A 27,531-nucleotide genomic window follows, 5' to 3' on the forward strand; every position below is an offset into this window, starting at 1 on the left:
CCTGCCTCTAAACATCATTTTTTTTTTGAGGACTTAAGCTTTAACTTCTGAATTTTAGGAAAATAAATTCAGTCCACAGAAGCTGCTTTGTGGACTGAATATATATATATATATATATATATATATATATATATATATATATATATAATTTTGGCTCTTTAATCAAATATGGGTGTATCGGTGTATAATGATGGAAGTAGCAACTGACACCTGCAAATAAATCATTTCTCCAGATATGTTCAGATCCCTAAATGCTTACAGGATATACTTTGCATCATAGGATACTGAACAAAGTGAGCTATATAAAACGTGTTCTATACCTAAGGCTTTCTTGACTATGCTCTGGTTACTGGGAAACCCATGCCAATGTGTCACAGTTTTATGTTTACTTTTAATCTTAGGCTAAATTAAAAAAAAAAAAACAATAAAGATAATGCTGAAAATTTAGTATGTTTATAGGATCTCAGAGAGCCGAGCTCCAAAGTAACCATTTACATTACTTTAGCTCAAAAATGCATATTTATGGCAAACTTTTAAGAAAAAGTGTGGAACACCAGAATGTCAGGACCATAAGACTTGGTGTCTTCCTCAAATGGTCTCTGGCTAAAAAAATAGGTCCAGCTGCCTGCTAAGGGATTTGCTCTATTCTTCTTCAGAAACATAAACAATTCATCCACAAGTAAACACATAGTCAAGCTATAAACCCCTATTCTTCAGACATTCTTAGCAGAACAAAGTACAATTTAATTATACTTGCATCAGAACTACCACTCTGTCAAAACAAGGCTCTTTGGGGAAAACTACATTATTAACTGATTATTTTATTGCAAAACTAAATGAGCTGAGAAAAATAGTTTTATGTATGCTGTAGAACTCATTTCTATTCAATAACTAAGGCTTCTAATCTTGTTCACTATTTTAATGCTGCAATTCTATTACATAAAGCAATATAAAATACAAAAGTACTTATAACAGCTGTCTTGGAGAATTTATTTGTCTTGCTATATATTTCATGTTTAATGTTCTAGTCAATTAAAGCCAGGAAAATTTCACAGGTAATTTTATTTATTTCATTTTTTATTTATGTTTGGGACAGAATCTTATCTTACGTTCTAGACTGGCCTTGAACTCATAGTGAACCTCTTGCCTCAGCCTCTTGAGTACTAGGATTACAGGTATGCAGCAATACAACTTCAGTGTATAGTATAAACATTTCCTGACTTTGATCTTTTCATATTTAGTCTTATGATGTTTCTGTTTTAATGATTCATAAGTTTTCATTGCATCTCTCAAATGACATAGGACTAGATTGATCATTATATTGGCACTGGTCATCAGGTGGTTTCTGTTTTCATGTTAGAAGATGCTATTAAAACACTGTTCTTTAAAAAGCAAGAAACCTGCTAATGGAATTTTACAGGTGTGTTAAACCATGCTCAGTTTCTTATGGCATAAATTGTAAATAGTTAAATTGTTTATCAGAGTTTGTTTTGTCAATAATATCTAGATTCACATCTCACCTCTATTACCTATTTGTCATTCTGCAGTTGACTAATCAAAACTCCTGAGATCAACTCTCTTGAAAATAGCCTTCATCCCTCTATTAATCTCACTGGAGTAACACAAGAGAGAGGAGTGGGGAGCAAAACTCCAGGAAGAACACAAATGTCTGGTTTCTCTGTGTTCACATTCAGGCCAATTGAACTGACAGAGATTCACAATGACTAACCTAGTTGACTGTAGAATTGATAACTTTCTTTCCAAAGACTCAGCAATGGTGCACTGACTTCATGCTTCTACTCAGTATAATAATCTCTTATGATTTAGATAATATAACACTTCATTTTCTGCCAATATTTAGAATTCTCAGAAATTCAACCCCTCAATTTCCCACCACTTCTCAAATGTATAATAAACTGAATCTGAAATTAGTTTCTTCTTTATGTTTGAACACAGTTTGTAATCTATCAGACAGTCTAAAAGTTTGTATGTCTTGTTTTCAATTTTAAATATGTAAACTTAATTTTAAAATGACTGAAAAAAATCCCCCAAAATGTACCTATTAATGAGTGCATTGTGAGGTTTAAGAATGTGTATACACAGTATAATACTTAAATTAGGTTTAATATATCTATGAAATCAAAAATTTATCATTACTTAATAGCAAGTTCAAAGTTTTCACTTAATTGATTGAAATATATATTGCTATATATTATCACAACCCGTTGAACATACCAGAATTGTTATTCTTATATAAATAAAACTTAGTACATATTGATCAACATTTTCCTATCTTTTCTCATTCCAATTATAGGTTTACTTGTATACACTTTAAAATTAACTCAATTTGATATATCTATTATCTAGATAGTCTCTATTTAATTTCAGTTTTTCCCATGGTTATTTTCCCTAACCACATTTGTTGTTTCATATTTTGTGTTTTCTCTAGTTCCATTAATTTTATAATTTTTCTCTTGGTACAAAAAACAAATAACAGATTTAATTCTATGTTGAAGTATTTTAGTATCATTCAATAAGTTTTTCTCTGTGTATGTGTGTGTGTGTGTGTGTGTGTGTGTGTTTTCTTCTCAAGGTATCTTCTAGTTTTTATGCAATTTCTTTGAATTATGCTTTAGTAATTACTTTCTTCAGTTTTATAATAATCATGATTTTTCTCAAATTATCTATTCCTATAAATTCCTAGTGTAATTCTATTTTTCTCTGAGAACACATTTAAAAATTAATAATTATATTAAAAACATTATATGATAAGTCTATATACGAAAGAATTTATACATGTTTGTCCTAGATTGCTTTCTATTCGTGTTAAAAAACACAATATGACCGAAAGTAACCATGTAGAAAAATGTTATCACCTTACAGTTTATAATTCACCATGTAAGAAAACTTAGGTAGGAATCTGAAGGCAGGAACTGAAGAAGAGGCTGTGGGAAATATTTCTTAGAGGCTTGCTACAGTTTGGCTACAGGCCTAGAATATCTGACAGACCATTTTGAGAAGCAGCAATTTTGAAGACCATCTTATCCTGTCTTGGCAAGGTTCAGTAGTTGCTTTTCTTTGTATCCTATTCATCCAAAAAGGACAGCCTTCATATTGTCAGCAGTTGAGGCAAGGGCAGTTCTTTGCTGAACAGGCCATTTTGTGCAAAGAAGAAAATGAACTTCCAAACGGCAACGTCTTAGAAGCCCAACATTCTCTCAGGATTGGATCAGTGCTGCCAGAAGCAATCATGTCTTACATCAACAGAATTCTAAGTTTTCAAAACATTTAAATTCCATATTCTTTAGGTCTACGAAGTGTTTGAAGATTACCTATCCATCTTACATATGTTTCTGTCAGTCGGGAAAACGTAACTAACATAACAATAAATATGACACTCATGGATGACTATTAATCTGTAATTCTTATTTACCTAAATAACCAAAGGACTAAGGATTCACATTAACAGGGTAAACAGTCTGTAAACAGATGTACAGTACAAGGACAATAACCTCAAAATTGTGACAATACACAAAATATCTGAAACAGAGGTAGAAATATATGATGCAATATGATAACAATATCCTTAATGAGCATCAATATACAAAATATCCTAAACAGAGGTAGAACATACATACAGTATGGCAAATGTAATTTTACATTTGTAACAATATATAAAATATTTCAAATAGAAGTAGAAACATGTGTACAATATGACAAGTATAGTTTTTAATTTATATCAATATACAAGAATCCATATCAATGCAATTTATCTAAGGCTGATAGATTGCTAAATTAGTTTACTAGTAGATAAAATAATGTACCTTACTATCATAAACCTTTCTATTCCTCTTTTTTTCTTTTTGTAAAAGAGAATAAGTCTAAATTTTATTGTTCCACCCCTAACCCTATAACAACTTCTCCATAACCCTAAGAAAGATAAAATTTTTGAGAGATTGAGCATCATTTTCTTAAAATTGTTTCCTGCTCTTTAAAGGGTGATAGTATCTCTGGGATCCTGTAAGAAAGCTAAACGATTATATCTCAATAGGACAAGCTGTAAAGTCTGCAGTCAATCTCAGAGTAATGGGTAAGGTTATCTGAGATTCTGGCTAGAAGTGAAATATGATGGACTATCTCATCCTGGAACTGCTCTGAAGAGTTTGCAGTCCAAAGTTGATCATAGAGTGGTGTTTTTTGGTTCAATGTCATCATTAGGGACTTGATAGTGTCATTGTCATGGGGTCCCATCCTCCTTCTAGAGACTTCAGAGATTGCTATTGGAAAAAATTATTTTTTACTTTGGAAAACTTGAACATATTAATATCGAAATGGAAACTTTAGATTTTAGGATGATGTGACATGTGAGGAAGTATTCCAAGAAATCAAGAATAAGCATGGAGATAAATAATATCTTGACAACAATGGTCCCTAAATTATTGGCTTTCTTCTGTCCCACACCAGGTGGCTCTTCTGACATGACACAGAATCTCTTAATTTTTTTCTTTTAGCAAATATGCTTTGGTTTAGAGAAGAAGAGAGCCACATTCAATCTCCAAAGTCAGCTTGATTTATAATTGAATTGAGACCATAACTTTTCTACAGTTAAAGAGATATTGATGTTAGGCAGTGATATTACCCTGTGCAGAATATTGTTACCAATAAGTTCTTCCCTTGTGCTGTAGACATCTGGGTGTCCAAAGCCTTTTGATTTATTGAAGATGGGTATACATATTATCCTGTAAAGACAAAAAACAGAACCCTGTTCCAACCCTTGTTTGTTGAGTTTTCCTTACAACTTGTAGAGTTGTCAGATTGGTGAATGAACTATTACCTCTCTTCATTAAGTGGTTTTTCCTGTTCAAAACAAATTTTTATTAATTTTGTTGGTATCCATAGTTTTTCTTCTGCAGAAACAAAAGTAAAACACCTTCCTCAGCCTAGGAATTGTCCTTGTTTCCACTACAAGTTCAACATATCTTTGAAGTAAACAGGTTGGTTTAGTTCAGGAGTTTTTTCTATTGTCCAACATCTCTCTGCAGCTGTTGTCCGTTTCTCATCACAACTGAGAAAATTCAAGGTTAATAAAGCATTATGTAAGCTATTTCTAGGGGTCATTGTTACCTCTTTCTGTTTATTTAGCATATAATTTAAAGTTCAATTAGCTCTTTCTATGACTATTTGACCTGTGGTATTGTGTGATATACCAGTAATTTGCTGTATATTGTAATAAGCAACAAATAGTTTTATTTTACTTGAGACATATCCTGGAGAATTGTCTTAACATGTATAGGTATTGCCATGATGGCTGTAACTTCTAATAGGTGTGTAATTACAGAATCAACCTTTTCAGAACCCATAGGAGTTGCCCATTGAAATCCTAAATAAGTGTCAATAATATGGTGTACATATTTTAATCTTCCGAATTCTGTGAAATGAAACACATCCATCTGAAAAATTTTATTTCTTTGTATACCTTTAAGATTACTTCCTGTAAGTAGTGGGATTTGGTTATAAAAGGAACAAGTAGGACATTTTTTAAAATGATTTCCTTGTCTTGTTGCCAAGTGATTGAAAAGTTTCTTTTCAAACATTTGCTATTTTCATGGTATTTCTTATGAAATTTGGATGCTTCTAGAACATTACTTATTAATAACTGATCAATCTCATCATCATCTTATGCTAGAGGACCTGGCATATCCATATGGGATCTGATGTGTGATTGATATATATATATATATATATATATATATATATATATATATATATATATGAAGTTCCCTATTTCTGGTAATTTTCTGTAATTGTATAAATAGTGAAGTTAATTCTATATTATCAGAAATAAATTCAGCAGTTTCAATATGTAAAAACAACTCTCTCTGCATATTGAGAGTTAGTAACTATATTGAGAGTTTCTGTAAAGTCTATAAGTACTATAAGAATGACATACAGTTCTGACTTTTAAACAGAATTGTGAGTGCCTTGGAACACTTTACTTAAATCTCCTGATTTATATCCTGCCTTCCTGATTTGTATGCATCAGTATAGAATGTGGGGACTCCAGAGAATGGTTTTTGCCATAAAATATGAGGAAGGACCAATTCACTTCTTTTTATGATCTTTATTCTCTTTTTTTGGTTTAACATTTGTTAGTCTCTCCCAAAAATTACTGCAAGCTGTTTGCTAGTATTCATTAACTTTCCATAAAGTGGAAATTCCATTATTAGTTAAAGGTACTACATTTTCTACTGGGTCCATTCCTGTCAATTCATGAAGTCTTAATTTTCTTTTATAATCAAACCAGAGATCTTTCCACATATGTTTTTAATTTCTTAATCAGTTTCCTTTGCATCAAAATTCCTAAAGGGGAGTGTCTGGAGAATGATATGACCAGAAGGCAGTTAGGTTCTGAATTCACATGATCCACTTGTGCCTCTCATATTTTCTTTTCTACTGGAGCCAATTTCTTCTAAGCTTCAGCTGATAATTCTCTTGAACTATATAAGTCCCTGTTCCCTTTTAGGGTACTGGCTAAAGTTATTAGTCCATCTTTAGGTCTGCCAATGATAATCTATAAGTTGGAAATGCTTCCTAACAATTTTTGAAAATCATTAAGAGTCCACAAGTGATCTCTCCTGAGTTGTACGTTTTGGTATCTAATTTTTTGTAGATCCATCTTATATCCTAAGTAATTAATAGAGTCTCCTCTTTGTACTTTTTTGGGGGAGCAATTTGTAATCCCCAGTGTGGCAAAACTTCCTTTACTTCTTCAAACGTGCTTTCTAAAGTACCTATCTTCAGATCAGCTAATAAGATATCATCCATGTAATCGTAAATTATAGATTGTGAATATTCTACATGAATTATTTACAATGTTTTTTGCATAAAATATTTCCACAGGGTGGGGCTATTTAGCATTCCCTGTGGGAGGACCTTCCATTGATATCTCTTGACTGCCTGGGAATTATTATAATTAGGTATTATAAAGGCAACTTTTTTTTTATCCTTTTCTTGTAGAGGTATGGTTTAAAAAAGTCTTTTAAGTCAATAACTGTAATAGGAAATACGTTGGATAACAGAGAGTACAAGGACATCCCATTCTGTAGGGAACCTATAGGCTGAATTACTTTAATAATGACTCTCATATCTGTCAACATTCTCCTTTTACCAGATTTCTTTTTAATAACAAATACAGGAGAATTCCAAGGGCTGATAGATTATTCAATATGTTGAGCATTTAACTTCTTCTGAACCAGTTGTTCTAAGGTTTGTAGGTTCTCTTGTGTCATAGGCCATTGTCCAACCCAGACAGGTTTATCAGCCATTTTAAAGGTAGGGCCATTGGTATGTCTGAGAGTTCAATGGCAGTTGTGTACTGTTTATGTACACCCTGAATGATTGGTGGTTGTTTTTGTAGTATCTTATTCCAAGATACCATCTGAGATTGGAGGAATTATAATCTGGATATTCCATTGCTATAACAGACCTCAGCCCCAATGATTCACTACTACGTTAGTTACATATGGCTTCAGCCATCCTCTTTGTCCTTTTGGCTTTATGCATTCAACCCATCCCATATTTTGTTTTACTTGAGATTTGATTCCAATCCCTAGAAATTGGACATCTACCTCTTGAAGAGGCATATTTTGATGCCATAATTATGGCATAATTGTAGTCACATCCACACCTGTGTCTACTAAGCCTTCTAGAATAATGTTATTAGTTCATACTCTAAGCTTTGGTCTTTTTTTATTTATGGAGGTATGCCAAAATATTCATTTTATGTTGATTTTTGAGGTTTTGGTCTATCAAATCTTTTCTATCATTCAGTGAAATATTGTTCTTTACACTGTGCACAAGATTATTTAGTTGTCCTAGGGAGGAATTTCCACCCCAGTGACTGGACCAAATTCAATTTGGAAGCCTGAAAGAAGCATCCTGAGACACTTCCCAATGGTAAAGTGTTGTCTTGTATGTCTCTTGTTGATTTGCATTCATTGGTTGAATGTCAGACTTTGCTTCATTTTCCACATAATCCAGAAACTTGGATCGTCCTATTTGGGTTATTTCTAGAAGAAGCATTGGTTCCAGGAGCACCCTGTGTACAATTTCTTCTTGTATGGCCTGGTGTACCACAGTTAAAACATTTGGTACTTTGATGTCTCCTTCTACCTTTGGAAATCTCCTCTCCTATCCAAGCTTCATCACAAGAAACTCGATATTGTTTATGTGTTGTATCTATTCTTCTATGGTTGCTGATTTGATCTTTAGAGGTGCAAGTGTCCTTTTGCATTCTATATTAGCATTTTCAGAAGATAAAGATTAAATTAATATTTGTCTTAATTCTTGATCTGATATTGTCTTGTTTATATCCTTGGTCAGTCTTTGTAAAAAAAAAATCTGCAAATGGTTCTTTTACCCCTAGAAGACCTTTGTATATAGTTCAGCTGGTCTCCCTGATTCTGGAATCTTTCCCCAGGCATCTAACACTGCTGTATGACATATGGATAATGTAGGCTCATCAAATGTAGATTGTGAATCTATACCAGCAAAGCAGCCCTCACCAAAAATTGGATCTTGGGAGATTCAAAACCTCTAATCTATCTTGCTGCTCAAGGGCCTTAGCTTCTTCTCTCAACCAACTTTTTCATTATAATTGCTGGCTATATTCTAACACAGCTGATATTAACTGATTCCAATCATAGGCATGTTCCTATTTCTAGAAGACCACGTATTTAACAAGTGTTTCACATGATGAATGTATACTATAGGCAACTACAACTTCCTTGATGTTCTTTAAATCTCTCATATATATAGTCTGCCATGTATATTCTACACATCCTTCAGGATGTTTATCTTTTGCTGGCTTTTCACAAATGGTGACAGGGTTTGCCATAGTATAAGAAACACATGTTACCTTTTGTAAGTTGTCTCTAACTCTGTAAGGAACTACTGATATTATGACCTCTTTAGCCTTGACCTTCTCTTTGTTAGGACCCTTTTTCTCAGTTCTAACAGACTCCTCCAAAGCCTGAAATTGATTAATCACAGCTTTTTCTATAGTCTGTACCTCTTACAATGTAAATAATTCCAGTGACTTTATAGAATCAAAAAATTTTTAATGTTCATCAGAAACATATAATTCCAAAAACTTTATTCTATCAATCAATGATTGTCATTCCTCCTTAGAAATTGTCAGTATGGCAGTAAGTTTGCTCTGAACATTTACTGCTTTATCCATTAGTTATTTGTATTTATTATCAGTAGAATTAAATCTGGTTGTCCAGTTATTATTAGCAGACTGAAGTTCTTGTGGTAAATTAGCAGATTCCAAAGAAAGAATCCTTTTGCCTGAGTTCTCACTACTACTTTGCAAAGTCTGTATCAGTCCCATTAATGTCTCATTTTGGGTGTTGTTATTAAACCAGTTTTTCAATGATATGATCTGAATTATTATGCTAATTGCCATTATGGTGAAAATTGTATATGTCCCAGGAAGTCATGTATGTCTTGTAAATTTCATCCATAGTATAAACAAAGAGTTTTTAAATTCCTGAATGGTTACATATCAGCCATAATGTGAGATAGACTTAAAATTCATAAAGAAAAAAATTATGTATTAATTAATTAATTAATTAACCAGTTTAAGGTGTAAAGTTATCAAGTAATTTACCTCAGATAGCATCCTACAGAGAATGTCCTAAGTGTCCAGCTGTTCCAGTTATAATTGACCTTGTTGAGTGAATGGCTAGTTGGTTCAATGATTTTTGGATTCATTATAGATATTTTGCCAATAGGTGTCGCAGGTGTAGTGCTAAAACAGGTCTGGTGTCAGCTGACTCAGCTCCCTGCATGGGCTCCTGTGAATCACTCATCCCAGACCTGGTGGGATCGCAACAAATGAGACAACACACCAAACAATGGGGAGTGCTTGTTTGCTGAGGATAGAGGCACAGGTGTGGCGGCATGCACAGGTATCTGCAGCTGCACACTGAATGTTGACAGCAGTGGTGGGTGGTGTTGCAGAGCAGGTATTTCAAAAGATGGAGTTGGCAGCAGCCACACTGAACAATTAAATAAAAAGGAACAACCTGCTGGCAGTTGCTGACCTGTGGGCTCCTTTGGGACAGGTCCACCAGTCTCTGGGACCAAGTGGCTGGCAGCTGCATGCTGTGGGAAGCTCATAGCTATTGGGTCAGGGTGGGAACCATGCAGCAGGGCACATAGGTTGCCCATGGTGACACAGAGCAGAAGTATGTGAATGAGGCAGGAAAAGCTAGGTGCCCCAAGATGTGAGCTGAAACCCAGTGGCTTTCTGGTGCTATCCCCATGCTGGTGGGGTCAGCAGATTGGAGCCACTACAGAGCTTGCAGAGAGAGTACAAGTCTCTTAGCAAACCTGCTGCAGCTTCTGCAGAGGCTGTGGGCAAGATCTGAGCTGCTGCTAGTAGGCAAGAGTATTCAGATACTCTGCGTGGATAAGGGCTATGGAGACAGCCCACCCATGTAGGCATTAGTTATTATGAGAAATCCACAGAGTCTGCCTAAAGGATGAAGGAATTTATTAGACAGTAAAACTCACTGCAGCACAGGAGATTTATCGTAGGGTCCTAGAAAGCTGAGATACAGTCCAATGCTGTTCTGCTGCTGAAATAGTCTGCACCATCCAGCTCATGAGTGAGAGAAGAGAGAGGGCTATGTGCATCTCAGAATTTATCAGTAGCCTGAGCCATGCCCCAGAGGCAGGTACTTCAAAGTTATAGGTAGGTAGGACAGATACTTGCTGTCTCTAGGGTTGGTTCTTCAAGGTCATATACAGAACAGCTATCAACTACCATTAACTGTCCTTCATTCTTCGTGAAAGAAAAGACTGGAATTGTTCCAGCACTATCCAAATGTCTACTACATCTATTTTGTACCATGTTATTATTATCTGTCTCTTACTTCTCACATTCAAAGTATGATCATTTCTTTTGTATTTTCTCCAACGTCCTTGAATGTATTTAAAATCAATTGTGCTTTAGGGATCCCCAAAGCAATTTAGCCCCTTTTAAACAGTTTGCTTTAAATGAGTCTTCATATTTTACCTGCAATTCTTTTAATCTGTTTCATTTACAAGAATATCATTTTGAAACTATGAACTATTCTTTGGGAAAATTTTGAAAGCCTGAAATTTCCTTGAAATTAACAAAGATATTTTCTATGAACTTTGCTCTTTTTTATTAAAAATCATCATGGGAAATACAGTACTTATTTGCCATTTATAGAGTTTCTGTGTGGTTTCAGTTCTCCCCTAGTTAGATACATTGCATGCACTTCTACAAAATTATTTTGTTGACTTTTACTTGCTTTTCCAAATATAGGCAATTACCTGAAATTTTTATGATTAAAGTGAGTATAAATTTTAGATTTTATTTGCCATACCCACAGCCTCCTCAAATATTATTTGTTTTGTGCAGCAATCATATTTTAACTTACTTCTTAGCATTCAGGTAATCAGTCAGGAACAAGAAAAGTTTACACCCAAGGTACACGTGATCTTGTTAATGCTGTTTCCTCCTCTGTTTTTTGTTTGTTGGTTTTAGCACTTTGAAAACTGCAGAAGTCTGCATATGATGTTGTTAAATTTCAGAACTGAATTTACCCAGCAGCTGCTCATGCAGAGCTAGAGGTCCCCAAGATGCCATGCTATATCCTTAGTTTAACATTTATAATCAACAATTTCTGCACAGGCTTTCCTGTTCAGTGACATTTAATTAGGCAGTAATTGGGTTTACTCTTTGAGAGCTTAAGAGATTTGTGTACCATTTCACCAATTCACATTTAGATCTGCATACCCAGTAAATGACACATGCAATTAATTCTTTATAATTTAGATATTAAATTCTTCCTATATATTTTCAGGATATAAATGATTGCCTTTCTTTTCCCCCTTCTTCCTTCATTCCTTCCATCTTGCTTACCTTCCTCTCTTCTTTCCTCTTCTTTATACCTTTTATTATCATCGATATTCATGAGTTTGGAGAAATAATATTGGTTCCAAAAATTATCCTGAAATCTTTTTTTCATTAAAATAAAAGAAAGAACAAAGAAGAAATTCTCTTTTTAAACCTAAGCTGTATTAGACCATATTTTCATGTGCAATCATAACTGTTGAAACTTTTGGCTTTTATTTTTCTATCATTTCTCCTGTCTCCATTTCATCATTTATTGAATATTCCGTAGCATTCCACTGAAATAGAATTAACATGACTTGATTTTATCCATGTTTATTCCAATACATATATATGATCCTGCTTGACATTTTAACAGCATTAAAATGATTGATTTAATCTTTATCTTGAAATTTCATTTTATTTAGACTCTTGGAGTTTATTTTCTAAACATCTTACATACTTCAAACATAATTTTTCATATTCCTTATTTTGCATTTTGTAGAAATAATAAATTATTTGTAAAATATTCAATGCTATTAACTTTTAAAAGTGTTCACTTTTAAACTGCTCGGTACAAATGAAAATCAAATCCCAAAATAAGAAAATTCTTGCTTTCTATAACATTAGGCAAATACAGAAATTTATGTTGCCATTTAGAACATTTTTATAATGATATTCAATAAAGTGTGTGTGTGTGTGTGTGTGTGTGTGTGTGTGTGTTAAGTTCTCATCCAGAAAATAATAAGAATTGGAAGCAGCCTAAAAGAAAAAATTGTAATGTTTTGTTCATAATAATGAATCTTTATTTGTTTTTAAGTCACCTCAAAACCCATGTAATTTAAAATAAATAGTGATAATATGTTTGCTTGTAAGTTTCTGTAAGTAATCTGTTTACCTCAAATTCAAATCTTTCAAAAAAAATAACCCAGAAAAAAAACCTCTAAATTTTTAAAAGTGAAGACAAATGTTAATATAGATAGATTTTTATTGAATATTGAAAAATATGTCTCTGAAACACCTTTTAAATCGAATAGGTATCTCAAATGGAGGTTTATATAATCTAAATACAGTAGACATATTTTAAGAAGTAATGAGTACTTACTCTTCAGGTTGAGACAGACTATAGCATGAAAATGAACAAAAATTTCAAAGAGACAGTGAAAACATGTAAAAGGGATTATTTAGTTTTATTAACTGAATGTTAAAATAACACATTTAAATCATATTAAATTAAATTGTTTATTTAAATCAATTTTAAATATTTGTAATTTTATTTTATTCAATGTGGCAACCAAAGATTTTAAAGCTTTTACTTTTACTGAGCAGAACTGCTTCAAGCAGTTATGACCCATAAAGAAATCTCATAGCCCTATGTTGAGATGAGAAAAATCATTGTGATTGAAACTCTAAGAGAGTGTCATGAACAGCTTTCTGCATTTTCATGAAGTTTTCTTCATAGCATAAGTAAATTCATTTTAAATTCAAACAATGTCTCAGGCCAGGAAACCATCAAGAAATTGTGTTATAAAACACAAAATATACAAGCAATACACACACACCTCAAGGCCTCAAGATTGAGTATGGCCTTAGCAAAGAATTAAAGAATAAGGAGCCACATACATGTGTACACACATGTGGGCTCACAGGCATACAGACACAGACATGGACACAGACACACATGCAGGGACCCTCTTAAAAGTCATCAATTCTGTGTTACTGGAATACTAAAAAAATGCTTGAAAGGAAATGTGATACTTCATAAATCTATCTTTGTTCTCATATTTAAATTTGGAACAGTGGACTAGTCTCTTGAGAAAATTTAGGGAGCATGGGTATAAAGCAAAAAGCCTCCTCATGTTCTCAGGGTAAGAATGCTCTTTTAAAGTAGAGAAATTTGTAGTCAGAAGGTTTCTCCAGTCCTGTGGTCATGCAGCCCACTTATAAAATAATCACTCAGAAGCTTATATTAATTACAAACTGCTCGGCCCTTAGCTCAGGCTCATTACTGACTAGCTCTTACACTTAAATTATCCCATAATTCTTATCTATGTTTAGCCTCATGGCTTTGTACCTTTTCTTGGTTCTGCCTTGTCATCTTGCTTCCTCTGTGTCTGGCTGGTGACTCCTGACTCAGCCTTCCTTTTCCCAGATTTCTCCTCCCTGACTATACTTCCTGCCTGGCTGACCAGTCAGCATTTTATTTATCATCCAATCACCAATCAGAGCAACACATATTTATAGCACACAGAACTACATCCCTCAGCACTGTAGTCATATTAGGTATGTTTTTAAGGTCAAACAGATATATTTTACATAGACAGGTCATCTTCAAACCCTTCAGAGATCTACAGAATATGGCATTTAAAATGTTTCAATAACATAGATTTTCTTTCTTTTTTTTATGACAATGAGACACATCTACTCTTGGCAGCACCAATTACATCAAGGAAGATGATGGGCACTGAAGACACTCCATATAGAGTTTATCTTCTTCTTGGCAAAAATAGCCATTTGGGCAAGAAACTGTTCTTGCCTGGACTGCTTGACAAAATATTGTATTGACTGGACATGTGGGACACATAGGAAGGTGATCACTGAACTTTGCAAGGCAAGATGGACCTTCCGATTTCTGCTTCACAGAGGAGATTGCCAAATATTCTTCAGGACACAGAGAGAAGCAACTGAGAGACTCTAGACGTATATCCTGAAGATGGATGCCCCAACATTGCAGAGGAACTTCAGGTGACAATCCAGGCAGCCAGCTCTCTCTGTCATTCTAGATTTTTGGAAGTTGCTTACAATGCACTTCTTGTTTACTTAGGCAATATTATAACCTTTTGGAGTCTTTGATGTAGTTGAAGACTAGTTATAATTTTCCTTGGTTATGATAAAAGATAAGTTAGATATAACACCTTAGACTCACAAATATAGGATAAATAGAATATTTTATTTGAATTTGTAAAATACAAATAGACTAGCTATTGTAAAGGTAATTCTTGCTCATAACTGTTCTATTATAAATTCTACTATGTTAAAATTAAAATCTTCCTTTTTGATTAGACAGAAAAAAGGAGGTGCTGTGGGATGTTGTTCTGTATGCTGTGAATATGTGTTCCTCTGACTGGTAGATAAATAAAATGCTGTTTGGCCAGTAGCCAGGCAGGAAGTACAGTCAGAGCAAGCAGAGAGGAGAATTCTGGGAAGAGGAAGGCTGAGTCAGGAGTCACCAGCCAGGCACAGAGGAAGCAACATGACAAGGCAGAACTGAGAAAAAGTACAAAGCCATGTGGCTAAACATAGATAAGAATTATGGGATAATTTAAGTGTAAGAGCTAGTGAATAATAAGCCTGAGCTAATGACTGAGCAGTTATAATTAATATAAGCTGCTGAGTAATTGTTTTTTGTGTGGGCTGTGGGACCCCGGTGCCTGGTAGGACTGGAGAAACCTTCTGATGACAGAAATTTCATCTGAGTTTTGAATTTTCAAAGAAACATAACTCAAAGAATGCTGAGAGCTGCTGGTAGAAATGGCTTTACCAGAGGCTGTGGGGGTATACAACAGGTGACAACTAGTTTTCAACAGATTGACCTACCAGATGAATAATTCTCTGATGGAGAGCCCCACTGATTGTAAATGACTGGCCACTTCTGTCTGTAATTTCTCTCATGTACCACTACATTTCTTCCCTGGAAGCAGTTGTGGGTGTTTTCCCATGCTTTTGTGTTTATCTCATGAAAATATTTCATCTTTGGGCACACATATAGCTGTAAATGGTCTGGAAGATGATTTATGTTTAAGCTATATGATTCTAATGAATAGAAATAATACTAGAATATTTTTCACGACTGACACAGGAATGCAACAGTATTCTCAGTCACAAAGACAGCTAATTTTAGACTTCAGAACAAATTCAAAACAGACTAGCTGTCCCTGCCAATAATAATACTGAAGGACATATTCCCAAGTATCTATTAAAATCCAAGTCAGGCTAACATCATTAAGACATAACCCCCTGCAGTAATTGATATTCTGCATGTAGTCCCAGCCTCAGTTTAGATTACAAGCTCAAGGTTCAGCCAACTAATTGTTTACTTTCTGTCTGAGAACTCTAACCACTCAGGCTATGTGCTTAGCCAGTCAGTGTGATCTTCCTAGCCTGAGGAAAAACTTTGTGACTTATCATGTGTTATGAAAATGGGTCAGAACCTGAAAATGTAACATATAATTGTCCAGAGTTTGGCTGTTGAAGTATGTGTATGTGCTGAGTGAAGGATGTAGCTAAATGGGCAGAGAGAAAGATGTGAGAGATGAAGAAGAAGAAGAAGCATGAGAGTAGTGTGAGTGAGTGAGTGAGTGAGTGAGTGAGTGAGTGAGAGTAAAGAGTGAATGAACATTGCAGAGGAAGTGTATGTGTGTGTGTGTGAAAGAGAAAGTGAGATGTGTGAAAGAGCTGCTGCTATGTAAAGGAGCTATGTGAAGGAACTGTGCAAAGAGCTATGTGAGACAGTGTGAAGGAGCTGTGTAAAGTGCTATATGGTGAAATAGCTATGTAAATGAGATGTTTGGCTGTGTGGAGACAAGGAAGATGAAGCTGCATAGAAAAGAGATGTAGAAGGAAAATGTATGTAAAAGAAAGATGTGTAGCTGTGTGAAAATAGATGTAAGTATGTATAAAGATGTATGGCCATGTAGCAGAGAGAAGTATATATGTAAAGAGAGATATATAGCTGTATGTAAAGAATGTAGCTGTGTGGAGACAGAAAGATTTTCAGGGAGATGAATTTTACAAGACACATTAATAAAGAAATTTACTTTCAGAACATGTGAGTTTCTTTCCTAAAGATTTTAAACAGTAAGAGATTTTTCCTAAGCCTGCTCACATTTCTTTTTACTACCCTGGAACAGTTCTTGGTAGCTGGCCTCCATGGCCTTCATTGAAAGAACAGACATAACATTAAAAGTGTAAAATTCATGGAGACAATATTGTGCTTAAAAAGTCAAGATCATAGTTGTAAATGGATGTGGGACAGTAAAAGACTGATTTAATGCAGTTCGCTATCAAGAATGTGATCATTGTGAATTGGTGTTATGCTTACTACCACCTTAAAAATGCATAAAATTTGTCAAATGCATACATCTTCACAAGATTTCATTCTTGCAAATGAGGCCTAGGTTAGGCTGAATTCTGCCTTTTTGCTCAACCATGTCCTTTGTGGCTTTATTCATAATAGCCAGAAACAGGAAACAATGTAGATAACTCTCAAAAGAAGAATGGACAAGCAATATGTGGTACATTTAAACAATGGAGTATTATTTGGCTATTAAAAATGACATCATGAAATTTGCAGGCAAATGGGTGGGATCAGAAAGAAACCATTCTGAGTTAGTTAACCCTGACCCAGAAGATAAATATGGTATGTATTTATTTATTAGTGGATGTTAACTATTAAATAAATGAAATTAAACTGCAATCCATATACTCCGAGAGGTTAGGTAGAGGGGAAGGATCTAGGGGTTATGCATGGATCTCAATGCAAGGGGAAATAGAATTGATTTAATGAGTGGATTGGGAGAAAGTGGGGACTGGAACAGGGGTATTCAGGTTGGGGAGGAGGGATGGATGGAAAGAATGCAGGGAGAGACAGCTGGAATTGAAGTACATTTTGGAGGTAGTGTAGAAACCTAGTGCAGTGTAGACTTCCTGCAATCTATGAAGATCATCCTAATGGGAATTCTTAGTAATGGAGAATATAAAATCTCAACTGTTAATCTCTTGTTACCAGGTGAAGCTTCCAGTGGTGGCAATAGGGTACATTCTATTGAAGTGCTGACCAAGGGAATCCCATAGAAATCCTAACAACCCAGGATGTTGTTAAGATAAAAGATTACTCTTGCCAAACTGATTGTGTGGCACCATTACTGAGGATAACACTCACACAACTCATTGAGCATGGAGAAGTCAAGCTGGTGCCTCCAGAAAGCCTTCATCTCTGTGTTCTAACTTTTTTGGTCAGGGAATGTACTCTGCAGGCTACCAAAAGAGACATGTGGACACCAACCAGGCACAAAGCCTTTGATCTAAAATTTGTCCTGCCAGAAAAAAATATTTTATGGCTATAGTGACACAAAACTTGTGGGAGTAACCAACCAATGTCTGATTTTATGTAAAGCCTATTCCATGAGAGGGAACCCATGCCCAAGACTGCTTGAGTAACCAAGAACCAGACTAGATAGTACAGAGACCTAGGGTAAAGCCAAACATTACTGATCTAAAAAAAAGTATCAATAAAATGACTTCTCATGATATTCTGCTATACTCATAAATAAATGACATATCCAGGTATCATCAAGGAGGTATTCTGCAGCGGCCAGATGTTACACAGAGAGAGATTCTAAATGGAAGGTCTCCATCAAATCCCCCCCCCAGAGCTCAGGGAGCCCCACAGAAGAGGAGGCAGAAAGATTGTAAGAGCCAGACTGTATGGAGGACAGCAGGTTACAAGACCCTTTGAATCAACTAAGTAAGTCAAATATTAGCTCACAGACACTGAAGCAGCAAGCACAGGGCCTGTATATGTCTGGACCATGCTGGCTAATCCTAGTCATTAGCTTCATATTTTTATGGGACTACTGACTGTGATAACAAGTGGGACCTCTGAATCTTGTGCCTGCTCATGGGAATCTTTTCTTTCTATTGGGTTTCTGTGTCCAACTTTGATTTGATTGTTTTTGCTTCCTCTTATTATATTTTATTTTGTCATGTTTAATTGTTAGTTCTTAGAAGCTTGTTCTTTTCTAATGAGAGACAGCAAGGGGGTGGATCCAGAATAGAGGAACTGGGAGGAATAGATGGAGGGGGAACTATAATCAGGATATATTTATTACATGAGAAAAAATCTATTTTCAATAAATTAAATAAATTAAACAATAAAACATAGTAAAGTATTTTAGAAAAATAATAAATTCATTATGAAAATGAACTGTTAAGACTATGTATAGGAAATGAAGAAATTAAAGCAATGCATCAAAATTGAAAAATTAGCAGTATAACAGTTTGGCCTCATTGAATACTTTATAAATCACCCTTCAGCTCCATAGATCTTACCACAATTCTAGCTCCTTTGAAAATTAATCTTCTGGTTTTTATTTGATCCATATAAATCATCAGTGTCTCTAGAGCTCGTGAAGTTTAGTTATATCTTGATTATGTTATAATTTAAATCATTCCATATGCATTCATTTACCTCTTGACTGCTTCCTTCAAGCTCCTGTAAGAGACATCCTGTGTCATTACTGGAGCTGTTCTTTGACCTATGCTTGTTAAGGAGAATCTTCCAGTGTGGATTAGACCAAAGGTTATTTCTTTCTCTATTACTGAACACAGACGTTCACTCATTGACTTTGCTGCCATTCCTAGGCATGCAAGTCTCTATACAATGTTTTCCTGAACTTATTCTAACTTATTTTTGTTTTGCTTATATAGCCAAGAGCCAGCACTAATGTTAGTTTCTAAAATATTTACTTTTGTGCAAAATAAGACAATTTTGCATAATAATGGCTATGAAACACTCATATCTCATAATTCAAGTCAGAATGGCCATTATACAGGAACTCACTTCTTATTTTTATATCCCTTGAAAAGAAGAAAAAAAAAGTAAAGAAGAAAAAATATCTTCAAAATTCTGAAATATAAATTCAAAAATTAGTGAAGAACAATATTTGGAGAAAGTGAAACTCTAAATAAGATGCTTAAATTGCAATATCTTACTTTAGAATATATATTCTGTTCATAAAGCTGAAGTTATTTAAAGCATGAAGAAAATCCATGTTTTTTCAAATGACTTCTCTTTCATATAAACAGCAGATATCTGTTTTCTTCCTCTAATGGGATATTCTCCACTTAAGCCTGTGAAATCTGAGATGTGAATGAAATATCAAGTCATTTCCCTTGCTGTTTATGTCAAATCCTCACATACCCTGTCTGCTTTATTATGTGAGAAACTGTAAAATTGTGGTAACATTTTATAGTATATTGTTTATGATTACATTATAATGCACCTTTTGTTGCATAGCTTTTATACAAAAATAATTCATGTCATATATTCTATGAAAAATCATAACCATGATATGAATCATATAATATTTAGCCTCAAAGATGGGAAGACATGAAAGGACTTATTATGTCCAAATTGGAATCATAAGTCTGTCTTCTGAAGTTGATTATTCCCATTAGCTTGTTCCTCATCATGATCTTATTGAACCAAATAACAGAACTCAGTGTCTAATATAGTTCTCAGATGGAAAATGCTAGATCTAAATTGCTATCTGTATTTCAGACACCTGAAATAGAATCCAATTAGTTGCCTACCAATATAAGCTTTTCCTTTAGGAAACAACAACTTGTCTGTTATCCAATTAACTGATTTTGTTCTTGCTTTTTTACTGCTTTAATTTTCTAGGATGACTGAGTGTTAATATGCATTTTCCAGGCAACAGGGAATTGAAAAAATGTCCAACTACTTCTACCCCAATTCCAACCTTCTCTCATTCCTCAGCAGGCTTATTATGGATGCTCTATGTTGTCTGAAGCCTAAGCTAGTCAGTAACTAAACAAGCTTTCAATCAGCATTGAATGCTCAGAAACTCAATTAGAAGCAGGACTTTGAAGGCAATGTATAAAAATCTGTATATTTAAAAATGTAAAGTTTTATTCTACTTTAAAATTTTGACCAATATCATCAAAATAAATACTTAAATTCATAATTAGAAAATTTCACTTTATTTAAATATCTACTTGTTATAGAGCTGGACAATTTCATGACTTGTGTCACTAATTAATGTGAGTTAGTAAGCATTCATATATGAAGGTCATCACACACAGTGTTCTAAAACAGTAAAATAATTAGTATCTTGATAGTATTGACTAATGTGAATTAATATGTGCACAATTTTGAACAAATTTGTGGGTTTAAAGAGTAATAACTTCCTCACATTTTTATGGTATTTTAATCAATTTTTATATTTCTATGGAAAATACAGACAATATTTATTGCATTCTAAACAAAATAGTTTATTTTATGTAGTAGTGGCTGGCATGATCTGATCACTAATTACATTTTATTGAAGAATTTTAGACTGTGGTTCACCAGACATATCCATGTCAATCACAATGGATCAAATTCCTGTCCTCACATGCAGAAACAACTTCTAAGTTACATGATGATGGCAAGCTCCTTAGCAAATCATAGGTATGTGCTGCCATGCTTTATTGCAGAAATAGGAGCTTGTATGAGCACTTGATCAATCAAGAGGTACATCTCCTACATACCATCCTGATGGGACTTGGACAACAGTATGTGATACTTTCATCAGGCAGTAATGTGGTATGTTACCTTCACTGATAATTATATAAAGACTTAAAAACAAAATATTACTTGTGAGACTTTCAGTGTTCCCATCTGGAGAATACTTCCTTGGTTTCCTGTGGGTGCTGTTGTACTCAAACAAAACCTACAAGTAATTTTTTTATAACATCCACAATATTACAGGGATTGATCATTTTGTATAAAATAACACATGGAATCTAAAAATATTATTATAAAACATCAAAACCTATGTAAAATATTTTACATTGTTAAAAGTGAATACACTTTAGCTATAAATAATATTTAAGATATTTTAAATGAAAAACACAGACATGGAAAATCAAGCACATATTCATTGTTGCTTTCAGAAAATCAACCACAGAATATAACAGTAAAAAAATGAAAGGACTTGAAAATCAAAGAACAAATAAATTAAAAATAATAGTATTAACCCGAGTGGAGAGGTGACAGGAGCATTAGACATGGGTAAATACATCAATGCATGCATATTCCACTGTTAAGTCTGATAGAGCACTGGGAAGTAATGCTTCCTCTTACTAGGATTTTTACACACCCTAATAAACCCTATATACTTAGGGATTTGAAGGAATACTCACAAGACTTTTTGTGGCTGAAATAGGATTGATAATATTTGAGGATACTGTTTTATGAGAAATATTTATTTTCTTACATCTTCCAATTCTCAGAGTAGTAAAAGAATAGATTCATTTTCTTGAGATATTTATCAGAGATGCTGCAGAATTTTGGCTGTCTTAAACAACAGAAATCAGGGCTAATACTTACAAAGCCATTTCTTCATTTGTGTCTGAAAATATCAACCCTCATAGAATCTAGAAGAAATTCAATACTAATAAAGATGCTTTGTGAGTGAATTCTTATTTGTAGAAACTGTCCAAAATGAAATCATCAATCTTTAAATTATAATTATTACAATGAGGATTCACATTCTGCTCACCCACAAATAAAGCATACCTACATACAAGTTTTGACTTTCTTCTCCTGAAAAACTTAAATGATAACTTATCGTTATAAAACTCACAAAGTCCCAGCACTGGGCAATAAACAGAGACCCTGAGCTGTCTAGTGATGTGTTCTAACATTGAGCTACATCCTCAGCTGAAGGTTTTAAACATTTAATAAAGCTCATGATGAAAGACAAAAGCCAAAACAAGTAAAGTGAATATAATTACTTAAAATAAATTCAATTTATAAAAATTATATATAAAACAGTAAATATCCAGAGCACTATAGAATAACTTATACTCAATAGGACTTTGAAATATAGTGTTAACAGGAACAACCAGCAAGAGAATAGGAAGCAAAACTAAATATAATAAGGAAAAATGTTAAAGATTAATGTATATAAAGGGTTAATAATTAGTTATATTAAATTAGTAAAATGTTAAAAGATTAATGTGGGCATTATAGTGTCTTATTTGGGTGTTGTTTTCATGTTAAAATATATGAATATATTGAGAAGTTGGAGAAAAGTTACATTTTTCTAAGTTTACTTAAAAACAAAAATTATAAATCCTAATTGAGTTAAAATAACATGTAGTTTATACAGACAATTAAAACTTAAGTAAATGTAAGTATTAAGGATACTTTTTAATCTTTCTTGTGCTAATTATGTTCTGCTCAGTAAGTCTTTTCCTGGGCCAAAGGGATCAAAGATATTACCTACTTTCTCTTCTGTCAGGTTCCATGTATCTGATTTTATATTGGAGTGTTTGATCCATTGGGAGTTGAGGTTTATGCAGGTAATAAGTATGGATCTGTTTAGATTCTTCTACATACAGTCACCATGTTTGACAAGCAACATTTGTTGAAGATGCTTTTTCTAGTATGTATTTGTGGACTCTTCATCAAAAATCAGGTGTCCATAGGTGTGTGGTCTTATCTCAGGGTCCTCAAGTTGATGTCATTGATCAATGAGTCTGCTTTTGCAATAATACCATGCTGTTTTTTATTATTATAGCTCTGTAGTAAAACTTGTAATCAGAGATGCTGTTAACTCTAGCAGTTCTTTTTATTATTCAATATTGTTTTAGCTATACTGGGATTTTTGTGTTTCCAGATGAAGCCAAAAATTGCTCTTAAAAGATCTGTGATATTTTTAATTTTTATGGGAATTGCATTCAATCTGTAGATTGCTTTTAGCAGGATGGTCATTTTTACTATATTAATCCTACCTATCCATTAGCATTGGTGGTCTTTCTAATATCTCCTTCAATTTCTTTCTTCAATGACTTTAAATTTTTATCATTCAAATTTTTCACTTGCTTAGTAAGACAGGCCCCAAGGCATTTTATATTATTCGATGCTATTATGAAAGGTGATATTCCCCTGAATTATTTCTCAGAGTATTTGTCATTTGTATATAGGAGGCCTACTGCTGTCACATGGGTTCCTACATACAGCCTTCACCTATATATTCCAGAGTCTTTGGTTTAAAATGGTACTCTGCATGCTATCAAAGAAGAAACATAAACACAGAGCCAGCCACAAACCTCTTATATACAATGTTGTACATATCTACATGATATGCTACAGCAATGGTGGCACAAAGCTTGTATACTAACCAATCAATAACTGATCTGTCTTATTGCATCCATGAAATGGAACACATACACAACATTGCTTGGCTGACCAAGAACCTGAGACTAATTAGTCCAGGGATTCAAGACAAAACTAAATAATGTTTGTCTATTAAAAATGTAGTGTTAAAATGACTCCTAATGATATTCTGTTATACTTACAGATGACTGAGTTGGTTAACTACTGTCAGGTTCACTTCCTTCTACAGCAGAGGGGAACAAGTAGAGAGACCCATGACCAGACATTACACAGAGATGAGAGACCTTGAGGCACTCATTCTGATATGGGATATTTCCAAGTAATCTTTCTTCTTAGAGCTCAGGGAATTTGAGGAATTGGAGGCAGAAGAATGTAAGAGCCAGAGGGGATGGAGGACACCAAGAAAACAAGACCCATTAAATTGATATGAGCAAAGCTGTTGTGAACTCATAAGACTGAAATAACATGCATAGGGCTTGCATGGGTGTACACAAAGTCATCTGCATTTGTATTACAGCTTCCAGTTTAGTGTTTGTGTGGGCTTTCTAAGTGTAAACAACTGAAGCTCATCTGACTCTTGTGCTATCGCTTCAGGTCTTTTTTTATTTAATTTTACTTACTTTATTTATATATTTATTTATTTATTTTGGTCTGTTTTGTCCAAATTCAATGTGATTTTTAAATCAATTAATGAACGAAGTCCTAGCCGCTAGGGTAGAGGTTAACAACTGAAGTGTCATTTATACCTGCCAGGAATGGGAAATCAGTTTTCTCCAATATATTGACACTGGGAATATCAACCACTCCAGGGAAGGGCTCATGATCAGGAGTAGTTGGGCTACAACTAGCAGACTATAGAATTTTGAAGGGGGGTGGTGCTTTATTTGTTATAGTTTGGTAGTTTTTTTTTTTCTTTTTTTTTTCCTTTTGGGTTGTAGTTGTATATTTTTTCTAGATTTTAGTCAGTTTTGTTGTTGTATAAGATATTTGGTTTATTTTATGAAAAATAACTTAAATTTGGGTGGGTAATGAGGATGAGAGCATCTGGAAAGATTTGGGGGAGGGGAAGAATATGATCAATATATATTTTAATACAAAAATGTTTTCAAATAATGAAACATATTATAAAAAGTAAAAAATTAAAGTGGACCCCTCACAAAAAGTATAAAGAATAAGTGAAGCTAGAGTTTTCCTGCCTGGCCCATGGTCAGGAGTAATCTCTGTCACTCGCCAGTCCCACAGCTGCTCAGGCCCAACCAAGTAAACACAGAGACTTATATTGCTTACAAACTGTATGACCATGGCAGGCTTCTTGCTAACTGTTCTTATAGCTTAAATTAATCCATTTCTATAAATCTATACCTTGCCACGTGGCTCGTGGCTTACCGGCATCTTCACATGCTATTTGTCATCACAGTGGCTGGCAGTATCTCTGACTCAGCCTTCCACTTCCCAGAATTCTTCTCCTCCTTGTCCCGCCTATACTTCCTGCTGCCTGACTACTGGCCAATCAGTGTTTTATTTACTAACCAATCAGAGCAACACATTTGCCATACAGAACATCCTGCAGCAAATAAGTATAATTTAAATTAAATTTAAATCTTGAAACTATTAACATTAGAGTATTTTATAATAATGAAAGAATTTTACAATACATGAGCAGTTTGAAAATAATAAAACTCATTATAATATTGTATTTATTATCTTCATTTACAAGTAAACGTAAAATATCTCCACTTATTGTCATGATAAGATGGTATAGTAATGTGAACTGGGAGTCCTTGGCATGTTCAAGATTTTTGATTAAGTCAGTGTTTCAATATGTTGCTAGGTACTGATTATATTTCTCTGTGTTATTCATTTTGAGAAATACCTGTTTAATGCTTGATTGTGAAAAGCCAGATGTTATGTCAACTTCAGCAGAAGTAGGAGAAATTCATTTATAAATATTAAAACAATTACTTTCTTATGTCAGTTCAAATATGCACCTATTTTGCAGATCACAGTTAAATCATATGCTGTAGTGAGATCAAATATTAGGAAATTGGTAAAAAATAATATCTGAGTTAGGAGGAAGATGCCAGCTAGAGATAGCCAAAAATCCCGTGTATTTCTGAAATTGAACTGAAACAGCAGGTCTGCAGCTTCATGGTGATGTAGAGAGTTGTGATAAGGTATAGAAATACCCGTTTTTGACATGTGAAGCCCAGAATTGTAAGTCAACCCAAAGTCCTAACAAGAGGGGTACAGGGCATCCTAGGAAGAAGGGAAGTTCCTACTCCACAGAGGTATAGGTGAAACCAGGTAATGGATGTGACACTTTGAAATCCTACGCTCTTAGCACAAAAGACACTTGGAGTGTGCACTGGGAGTTGGTGCTAGTGAAGTGAGTCCCTGTACTTCCAAGATCATGAACACAATGCAGTAACTGGGATGCTTGAGAAGAAGGGTCATGTGATCTGACCTTGTTTAGAGATCAGTGAGATATAATTAGAGGACAAATGTTACACATTTTCTCTTATTCATATAATAGAGGGAAAGGTGATGACATAAACATAGAGAAGAGAGAAAGAGAACAGAAGGAGGGAGAAAGAAATGCATGATGAATGCATATAAAAATATGTTTCCTGTGTAAGGAATTATCAACTCACACCCCTGTATTATTAAAAAACAGTAAAAATATGAAAAAATTGAATGAAGTATTGATATCACTATATATGGATAAAGGCACATGAATTGCTTTGGGAAAGATCTTTGAATCAAATTGCCAAAAGTGAACAACTCATAAAGTAAAAATTTCTAAAACCAAAAGCATAAACACACACACACACACACACACACACACACACACACACATACACACACACAATTTAAATATATGAGAAGCTACAGTATTGGGTTGAGAGGGCAAAAAAAATAAAGGAAACGTACTTGTTAATCAGGTAAAATAATAGATTCGTTCACCTCAGTTATATCTATTGTGCATTGTTTACTTTTAAATGTTTAAATATTTTAATATTTTGTTTATTTTGGAGGTGCATGTGTGAACGCACGTCTTTGCTCATATGTGGAGGTCAGAGGAAAACTTGCAGGAGTTGGTTATTTGCTTTTACCAAGGACACCTTGGAAATTGACCTCAAATCATCAGGCTTGGGAACAAGTAGGCTCATTCACTGAGCCATCTGTCTAGCACTGGAGTAAAAAAAAATTCATAAATCAGCACTATAAAACAATTAATATACAATAGAACTGCACATCCATGACATATAGCAAATTGCAAATTTGTTTTGATGAAAGCTCAATGGAGGGATAAGTGAAGAATATTTTGCCTTGATTATGTACATCAACCAAGAACTTCAATCAAGAGCAAGTAACAGGCATAGTGACAGGGTAAATATTTACGTATTGTGAAAGCTTTTTGAATTATCTAAGACAACGAGCATAATATTGTGTTGATTCATTAATATACAGAGTTGTAAAATATATGATAATATTGTGACATACAAAATGCAGATGGATATGAATAAACTGTAACAGAACCAAATTATTCTAATTATAATAGGAAATACATTATATCAGATAAAGATGTTTATTGTTTATAGTAAAATTCCATATTTCTTTTTCAGACATC

Source organism: Peromyscus eremicus, chromosome 2, assembly GCF_949786415.1.
Source record: "Peromyscus eremicus chromosome 2, PerEre_H2_v1, whole genome shotgun sequence".
NCBI lineage: Eukaryota > Metazoa > Chordata > Mammalia > Rodentia > Cricetidae > Peromyscus > Peromyscus eremicus.